Consider the following 10382-nt stretch of genomic DNA (forward strand, 5'->3'; position numbering starts at 1 on the left):
AATGCCATGAAATCACAAAAAGCATTAATTACAAGGCCAGATCAGAAATGCTGCTTCATCGTCATTTAATTATTTAAGGCAGATAAATGATTTCTGCAGTTCTAGCTTTCACCAGAAGGAATTTTAAAAGGTTTCAAACAGTATTCCTTTTGTCTTCCTCTCATCTTGACATCAAGTTTGGAAAATATTACAGAAAAACTTTCAAAGAATTTAAACGTGTTCTAGAATATTTTTTTCCATATTGTCCTTAGACATACTAGTTTAAATCCTTTATTTATTCCATCACTTTACAACTCAAGAAAGCATAAGAAAGAACTGTCTGATGTCTACTGTGAAAATGAAGTGAATTATTAAGCAGAAAAAAAATAATTAATCTTTTGACTATCACCTGTGGTCTAGATGGGCTTATTGACAAGAAAATCATGAGTTGTAAAGTTTTGTCACCAGTTTGTGGCAGTTGACTCAATTGCTGTAAGGCATGCTTGTAACAGAAAGATTGTGTTGCTAGGAAATCTAGTAGTATCATATAATTTGATCTTGAGCAGTTCTAGGGGAAAAAAATAAAGACAGCCTTACTAGTGACCAAACTTAATTTTAAGTTATAATTTAACAAGAAAAAAAAAAATTGAAAACAATCTGCAAGCTGTCATATTTGTATATTTGCACTCTTTAAACTGAGTTGTAATACCTAACTGAAAAACCCCCAAAAAAGAGAACATTTTTAACAGAATATTTTTAATTACACCAATTACTGTATTTCAAAACAGTCACTAATTATAATTGTTGGATGTTAATAAATTATTATTTAAATAAATAATTAAAATGTTAATAATGTATCTCTTATTTCTTTAAATTTGTATATATATAAATAAAATATTTTCTATCTTATAAAAATAGACCTGGTGAAACAGAAGTTGAATAATATGTTCCTATTAAAATGACATTTTTGAAAAGGACAAGAAGCTTGGATTTCATCTTATTTTTATTCCAATTGTTATAACTGAATATATTTTTATTTCAGAAATACACTGCACAACTGAAGTAAAAGTTTTTTCAATAATCTAAAAATATTATCCTCTTTATCACTTTCCATGCAGATTCAGTAGCAACGTCAATAGAAGCTTTCACAGAAGATGCCTGGTCTACACTGTAAGAAAAAAATTATCTTACAATGCCACTAAACTTTCTCAACTTCTACAAGGATCAGGATTTGATGAATGCTGAGTGGAATGGATAAGCTGTCTGGCAAATCTGATGAATATAGTTACAATTGATGCTGTCTAGCTGCAAACCTGAAATTTTAAGGAAATACTTCTTTCTACAGCAAAGTTGTGACCAAACTTTTTAAATTGAAAAGAAATTATTTTTAATTTCAGAGTCCATGTAACTTACCTGTCCTGTACATTTTTAAAGATTTCAGAAATTTATTCTTCAGTAACTTGTAGTTGATAAGAATTATGCCTTACTGGCATAAAGTAATGTGTTGTAAGGAAGGTTCTGTAATTTAAGTTACCTCTGACACAGAAGTAGGGTATGTGACTTAGATCTAAGTACTATCTTAAAACTGTGGTAGGACTCCAGGACTTTTCTGTTATGAAAAATATCAGCATTGTTTGTAAGTCATATGATATGAAGGGGTACAAGAATTTATTGCTGGCTTCCTCCCTTCCCTAAAGTCAAGTTCTCCTTGTCTGTCTCAAAGAATTAACATTTAGGGAGATTAATTCTGCCAGAGCTTTCTAGGGACGAAACAACAAGCTAGTCACATCACCATGACTGTACAGTCCAGTTACTGATCTAATGAAAAGATACTATACAAATCTCTCCATGAACTAGGTGCTCATTTATATCCAACAGTGTTCTGTCATGGTTCACACACTTAAGACCTTTTAGTATCACATTTTAGTTACTTTACACACCTGTGCCTTTCATAAGATTTTAGATGAAGGGTGAATTATTCTGGGGTAATGGAACAAATTGGGTTAAAAAAAAAAAAAAAGATCAAGGAGGCTTTATTTTTATTGTGAACCTCATTACAGAGCACATAATTAAGATTTGGAGTAAAATATTAAAATCACTATATATAGATCTATGTAATATTCAATGTAATTGAAAAATGTCTTTCAATAAAACCCTACCTATTTCACTCTAATGTGTTGAGTATATTATTTTATAGGGGATATCAAATATTGCCAGACAATCTATTGAATATCTCTTCCTAATGGCTTTGTAATGAAGAGCCCAACAAACTGTACAAAATATACTGTGAGTTGAAGAAACCTATACAATTCTATGCAGTAGTAAAAAAAAGAATGTTTTGTTAACAGAGAACAAGAAACATCTATTTCTCTAGCATATTGTACTGAAAGCAGGGAACCCGGTGTGTCTTCACAGTGCACCTAAATCACATGGGTTTAACATACGTTATCAGGATATTCATTTTAGATTAGCAGAATCCATTTGAAAAACACTTTGAATCACTGAATAATTATACTATTTCAGCTACTAGGTATAAAAAAGAGAAGAGGGGAAGAATCCTGTAGCCTCCATGTCTGTCTTTCCTGGCAGTGTAATTTTCTATAATTCTTTCAGTTGCTGGGAACTGTCTCACTTATTTTATGTTTTTGGCTTTTACAATTATACCCCAATTTTATAAGGGAAAATTAACTTCCCTAAGGTAAGTATTCCCTTGCTACATAAGAGGTGAGATCCAGATGCTGAGAATTCCTGGCAAAGATCTGTACTTTCCTGTGTTTTCTTCATTTAATAGAAGCTATTTCAATAATATTTTATATTTTGGATCAGAAAAAGTATAAATAGGGAGTGCAAATGTATTTCTTTCCAGTCAGAGCTCTATTGTTCTTTAAAACCTAAGATCTAGCTCTATGTGTTATCATACTGTTCATAAATGTTTCAAGATTAATTTGAAACTAAATATAACTTCGAAAAAATGTATGTCTTAAAACAGGTTGTGTTAGCCTAACTAATTTTTTCTCCACTGTTGAACTTTGATTAACAAACTCAGTCTATACATTTTGGGTTTATTACATAAAGGCACAGTATGTACTTCCTTTCTGTTTACATGTATAGAGCTTGCATTTAATTTGCAACAATTCTGACAATTTAGACTGAATTGTTTTGAGTTACCTGGTCAAAAATTTTTGCAAATCGATTTACTTAAAAAAATTCTTCAGCTCTTCATAATGTTTATTATTTTATCCTGTCCATTTCCCTCCATTTTCCTCCAGTTCCCTGAATAACGTTGTTCATCTTTCCAGTTATTTTGATGTGCCCCTGCGTATAAAAACAGACTTAATTTTTCAGACAGATAGTGTGATTTTAATTATTCAAATAAAATATACATCTGAATTCTGTCTTGGTTTATTTGGGATTACATAGATTTGGTTTATTAAAATGACAGTTACAACTGTTCTCCTCTCCTCTCCTCTCCTCTCCTTTCCTCTCCTCTCCTCTCCTCTCCTCTCCTCTCCTCTCCTCTCCTCTCCTCTCCTCTCCTCTCCTCTCCTCTCCTCCTCTCCTCTCCTCTTTTCTTCCACAAAACTAGTTGTACTTCAAATCCAAAGAATCTTTATCCATAGAGTGCAACAATAAATAGCTGATTTAAATTACGTTTCTTTTACTCTTATATAAAGATGATTCCTATTCTCATTTTTGTAAAGTTCTTTTTTCTGCCTTTTTTGTTCTTTTTTTTTTCTGTTCTTTTAATTGTAGGCTATTAATTTTTTGCTAGATTTTCCTACTTTCTCTGACTTCCTCGTCTTTATTTTGTACCTTTTCACTTCCTGAGCTCATTCTTCTACATCTACATTAGTGTAACCTTTTCCTTTTTGTTCTCTGTTCATTTATACCCATATTCCTGAAGTCTATCCATTATTCCCTTCACCTCTATACTCTAGTTGCTTTTGAGCTACCTAGCTATCATTCAGACTTCAGTGGAACAGCTGTTCACATTGTACATGGGGCAGAAAGAGCACACTGAAAAATGATCCAGCCCAAAACACCACAGGGTAGAGTTTATAGGTCATTCTGTTATCTCTGGAGATCTCAGCACTGAGAAAGTAGACTTGATTTTAAATGATGCTGAGCATCAGTAAAAGAAGATATACTTTTTACTATCTTTATTGTATTATTGTATTGCTTTATATTTTAATCAGTTACTGCATGACCTTTCAATTATAAATCAAGAATATTGCATTAAATACAGATGTGTAAACAGAAAAAATCATTAATGCAGAATGAGATTTTTGGAGTTAAGAAAAGCATTAGAGAGCCAAGCACAGAGTTATGCCAACTGAAGGGAAGTTCAGTCTGTTGTTTTAATAAGGTAATATTGAAAACCATCCTAAAGCATGAATAAAAATAGCATTGAATTTATTTTTAAAACTTCTCAAACGTCAGTCCTAAGGAGGCTGTTGCAGAAAACAAATAACAATCATTTCCCACATCAAGACAGTGACCCAGAAAAGAAATTAAGTAAGATCCTAAAAGGAAAGCCTACATGAATTAGTAGGATTAATAGCAGATTTGTTCAAATTATTCTAGGGCATATGAATATGGAAAGGTAGAACCATGCCCAGAATTTTAGACAGTAAGCAGCAATTCTGTAACTTGCCTGTTGCTAAAAGATCTCCGGCATATTTTGGTAAATCTCACAAACAACTAGGACAAGAAGGCAAACAGTAGTGGCAAAAACTAATTAAAGTTAAATAAAATGAGCATCTCATCTGCTTTGCTGATGAGATAAGGCTTCTGTGACATCTTGCATTAATTAAGCTATTAATACCACAACTTGGCTTTCTTTACAAGATTCTTCATTAAGCCCTAGTTCTCTTCCTCAATTCTTTTGCTTCTGCAGTGAGTTGTAATTTTCTTTCTCCCACCAGCTGTTATCCACCACTGTATAACAATGAATGCTGAATTAATGAATAAAAACCCTATTACCAATTTAGAACAACTTTTTGTTTACGCATATATGTCAATGTTAGAAACAGTTGCTAAAAGGAAAACCTTATGTCACTGACAGAATGTATATTAGATAATATTTTTAACCATCGATTTGTTTTACTTCCAGTGCTTATTTTACCTTCTATTCCTGTACAGCCATCTGTGATCTTTACATAGAATATAAATCCTTTTTGAATGTTTATACAACAAAGAATACAAGGAGGATACTAGAAATGTAATAGCCATTAGACACTACTTGAGTTCAAACAATAGCAAGAGCAGTTGTAGACTGTGTTTATATCTGCCTTCTGATATATTACAATTCTTACTGCAAAGCAGACTTTGCTCTGCTACTTGAAATATCTGTGTTGAAATCAGCTGCAGTTAGAGAATGAGAATAAATAAGATAAACAGAAACATTCATGTTATCATGCTAATGCCTATTAATTTCATAAAATGACTATATTCTTGTAAAACTAAAGATTCCAGAAAAACTAAAATTTGATGGTAAAAGAGCTGCAAGCAGCATTTAAACCATATGCATTCAGCCATGGATATGTAGTCCAAATCTTTGAGTTCTATGCATCTTTCCATTCTCCCTCCCTTCTTCCCTTCTCATTTGAGTTGTCTTCACATAACTGTTTTAAGAAATGGCAGAGCAGTACAGATCATATGTTTAGGTCTTTAAGGATGTGGAAGTCTCTGAAGTAGTGGAAGAAGACAAATATACATATTCCAGCCTGTATCTAAAGGAAATTAAGTTGCTCTGAAATATATATGTTTTCTTGGAAAACTGTTTCCTCTTCCACAGTTGAGATGGACAAGAAAAGGCTCAGAAGCTGGGGCCAACAGAGAGGAGAACTATGGACTACCGAGAAAAATAAATCAATATTAAGGAATCACAGAGGCTCAATGAAGGAGCACTTGTTTCTTCTCAAAGATTGGGAAAGCTGCCCAATATATTTAGCATTTATATTGCCTGGAAATTATATTAGAATATTTGGTAGAAGTTTCTTTAAAATACAAATGATTTCAGGACCAGATTTTTGCTCACACATATGCATGGGGTATCTGAATATTATGCAAATATTTACATGTGAGTAATATATTAGCTATTTTTGTGTGGTTGTACTAAAGCACTTGCTGCATAGACAACTTGTTGCTCTGGAAATCTGGCATTTAAACAGTGATAAAATAGTTTTGCATATGAGAATAGAGTACTCTAGTTTAACTGTCAGTTCTAGAGAGAATAATAATAAAAGTAGAGACCACATGATATAGGCAATCATATTTATCTTCATGTCACTGTTGCCCTTTCAAGATCTTAGATGAGAACACGTTGTTGCAAAGATTTTTGTGTCCTTTCACTGAAGCACTACATTCACTCCCTTCTAGATGTTTCCTCTGAGAGGAAGAGATAAAGTAGACATTTAGATAGATTTAGATAAAGTATAGCATTTAGTTCTGTGGTGGGGTCTGATGGGTGTCTCTTCCCACTCCTGGTGAAACAGCTCAGCAGTATTTTGGGGCAAGCCAAGCAAGTTCCGTCAAGATTTTTAAGATAAACAATGGGAAATGATCATATGATGCAACATGTAGTCCCCAGTTTAAAGAGTGCAAATTAACAGAATTTTCTGATATAGTATTCCAAAGAACTTAGCACACTACGAAATGTTGCAACTGACTTAATTAAGGTGAGGAACAGTATTTCCCGAAAGCAGCTGTGCCATGTGAGGTTGTAATTCAGAAATGTCAGTTTAGTCTCCAAAACAAACAAACTATTTTTTTTTTTATTCTGATCAGAATCTCCTTTTATGTTTAAATTTTTTCATTATTTATTAGTGGCTTCATGAATTGTCAAGGATTGTATCCAGTACCACAAATGATAGCAAGATGCTTCTATGGGCCTGGAAGACACCCTTCCTTATGCAGGTTCATGAGTGCACAGAACTATATCAGAACTTATTACTTTAGCAGAGATTGTAAAAAGAAGCATGATGTTCACCAGTTCATGTGAATTACAGGCAGTTGTAATAGAAAAAAAAACACAAAGAAAATGATCACAAGTCTTCTAAATTCATCCACAACCAAATTCAGATGTTCAGTTTACAAAATTTTTTACCTATTTGTCCTTCATACACAACATGTAAGTTTAAGTTTTAGACTAATTTTGCTAAGAAATAGTGGTCATTTTAGCTGTCATAAACAGATTCAAATAATATTTGGTTTTTCCTTATTATATTAGAGGAAGAAGAATTTACTTCCAAAATTCCTTACCCTACATCTTGAATCAAAAGCAGTCTTTGACATTGCCAAATTCTTATTTCAGCAAGAGTATATTGCTAGAAGAAACAATCTAAACACTTTTTCTGAATGTCAAAAGCAGTGTGAGGTTTTGCAAATTAAAAAATAAGATCCCTTTAATTTTAGTTGCAGAAATTACATGGCAACTATAGGCTGTTCCACATATTTCAAATAAAAACATATACTATATGTAAAACAAATGGTTTGCAGTTAGCTAATTAACTTACTCAACCATAACTTCTCGAAGACCCTGATTTGACCATAAAATAGTAGTAACTTTCAAATTTCCATATGGCTTTCTGACAATTTTTTAAATGATTTTTTTTTCTTTTTTTTTTTTAGTTGAGCTTGGTTGACATGGAAAGAAATTAAGTCTCTTACATACACAACAAAATGACTGTATTTTTCTGATTTTACTCAACTGCGTACCTTCCAGCTTAACCTGGATGGAAAAACCCTGTGCAGAGTCCAGGATCACACCTGTTCCTTTCAGGACATGCCCAATCACACTGATGTGGTATCAGACAATGGCACCCTGTAATGTCTTAGGAGAAGAGGCTGGGACATGAATACCAAAATTTAGTTGGGTCTTTTTCACGTGGTAGCAGCTTTAATGGAGGCACTCCATTTGGTCAGCACTTGAGGCAGATCACTTCCCATGGTGAGTTTTGCTGCTGACCTCTCCCTTCTACCAATACAATGGGTTCAGTTCAGCATATGGGGTCACAAATCTCTGGCATGTGGCTTGCCATGATTAAATGTGCTGAGTATCATTACTTACTTCCTGTAAAATAATCCTAGTAGTTCAGTAAAATTCTATTGGTTTCCCCAAGAGACTCTGAAGACTAGTAACTGCCAAGTGTGGTGCAGAGTACTGGGTGACCCTCTGTCACTGAGTTCAGTACCTCTCAGGTCTCAGTTCTGAAATGTTAAATATTTGACTGACAGCTTGGTCAGCAGGCTGTTCTGACTGAAATGCTAGTGATATTTACTGTTCAAGAAAATAAAGTTGCCATTCCAAAACTGGAAGAGTCCTGACATCTGAGAGATTGAATTATGCTGTACTGGTGAGGTGCAGCAGAAAAGCAATCATCAAATACTAGCCTTCTTAAAGAATACGATATGTTTTTACAAGCTAAGTCCTATGAAATATTTCAGCAGTGAAATACAGAATATTTTATGTAGTGAAGTGCAGAATAATCACAGAAGTCAGAGATGTGTTAAAATATTTCAGAGGAAGAAATGCATATTTTATTCATCCACAATGACATTATCTTAGCAGACTAGGAACAATTCTTGCTAAAAAAGGATATATTTAAATATTTATATAGCCCATATTTCAGACAAGGAAAAAATAACTTCTTCAGCAATAAAGATTTCTGAATGGCCAATTACCAGAATTTTTAATAGCTTTTTTTTTTCTTACCATACGTATTTTAAGATGCAGCGTTCATCTTTACATGGAAAGAAAGTTCTGAATACCTGTTAAGTGCAGGAAATAATTAGGGAATTAATCAACACCATTACTTTTTTTTTTTTTTTTTTTTCCAAATACGTAATTTAGAGGAAAGAATTATATACACTTTACTCTTCTGACAAAAAATATAAGCATAAAGACTTTGCATGTTTGTTCCCAGCTTACAGTGATTTTGAGCTATTTCCACATGCTCCCCCTGCCTGTGTCTGGCTGTGACTTGTTACTCTTGGAAAAAGTCAAGGGCTTCAAACTGCATCCTAATACTGACTGTCAAGGTGGGGCAGTTTTCCATCACAAGACAATAAAGAACAGCATTTTTTCAAAGGCTATCCTGTCTGACTCTGCTTAGACTTCAAAGTCAGACAGCAGTAGAAAATGGCTCTTTGTAGGAGTCAGTTCAGTGACTTCTTTAAGATGCTCTCAGACAAATACTATTTAAAAAAAAAAGAAAAGAAAAAAAAAAAGCAAAAGCATGTTCAGCAGTTGCTTTGAATTTTTCGGTTAAGATTCTCTTATGTAGTCACTGCAATGCACACACTGCATACATTCATTTTGTCCTTTACATAAAGAAAGCACACAAATGTCTGCTGTTTTCATTTTTGTTTTTCAATTCTAGAAACCATATATCGCATCCTAAACAGATGCTATGTTACTGCATGAGCACAGTTTTCATATAAATTGGTAAAAATCTTCTGGTGCTGAAATCATGTTGCTTGTAGAAAAATATTTTTATATCTTGCTCAGTTTTTTTTGTAAAATTGTTCAGGATTTCAAAAGCGAGAAATTTATGATACTCTGGTGAATGTTAGGCGTATAAGTAGTATTAAACAGCACAATTTTTTGTGATACAAGTTGATTCAAAATTCAAATTTTAGAAAAGATGAGGTAAATGGTATCTTGATAGTTCTGTATCTTAATAATAAACTTTACACATTCACAAATATGCACAGTTTAGACAGTATAACTCTGAGCTAACACGCAGAAAAGTAAACTGAAATAAATACTGTTTATAAGACCAGAGCAATCTTTCTTTCACTTTACAAGCTGTAAAGGCCAGAATGGATCAAGAAGCACAAGTTATAAAGATTTATTTTTATATATTACATTTTAGTAGCAAAGTTATTGGTAGGAAATCTACACAAGTTTCATGTGTGTAAGTGTGATTCTCAAAAAATTGCAGCAATAAGTAATAGTGATATCATTTTAATGTACTCTTCCCTGTTCTTTCCAGCTGCTTGTTGGAAGACGGATTTATCAACAAAGTAAAAGCAAGATAGAAAAGCTTATGTCCTCTTCGTGACTTCACATTTACTAGAATTGCTACAGATATTTTGTTCAAAGCTGTTTTGATTGTGCTTTCTCAAATGTTTGACAGTTAAATTTTACAGCTTTTTACCCGATGGAGCACACTACTTAGATAAAATACTGCAAAATTGCAATGTTTGGAATGATTTTTTATAACAAAATGTTATTTTCAGAACTTCTGGTAATAAGAGATATTAAAATTATTTTCCCATTTTAGACCATGCCTCCAAAGGTTTGGGCTTTGCTAAAAACTGTAAATAATCACTCAGATGTGCTTAAGTATAGCCACATCAAAGTCAAATCATGGTGAATAGCTAATGTCTGAACTTAG

This window comes from Meleagris gallopavo, chromosome 4 (genome assembly GCF_905368555.1).
Source record: "Meleagris gallopavo chromosome 4, MGAL_WU_HG_1.1, whole genome shotgun sequence".
Lineage (NCBI taxonomy): Eukaryota > Metazoa > Chordata > Aves > Galliformes > Phasianidae > Meleagris > Meleagris gallopavo.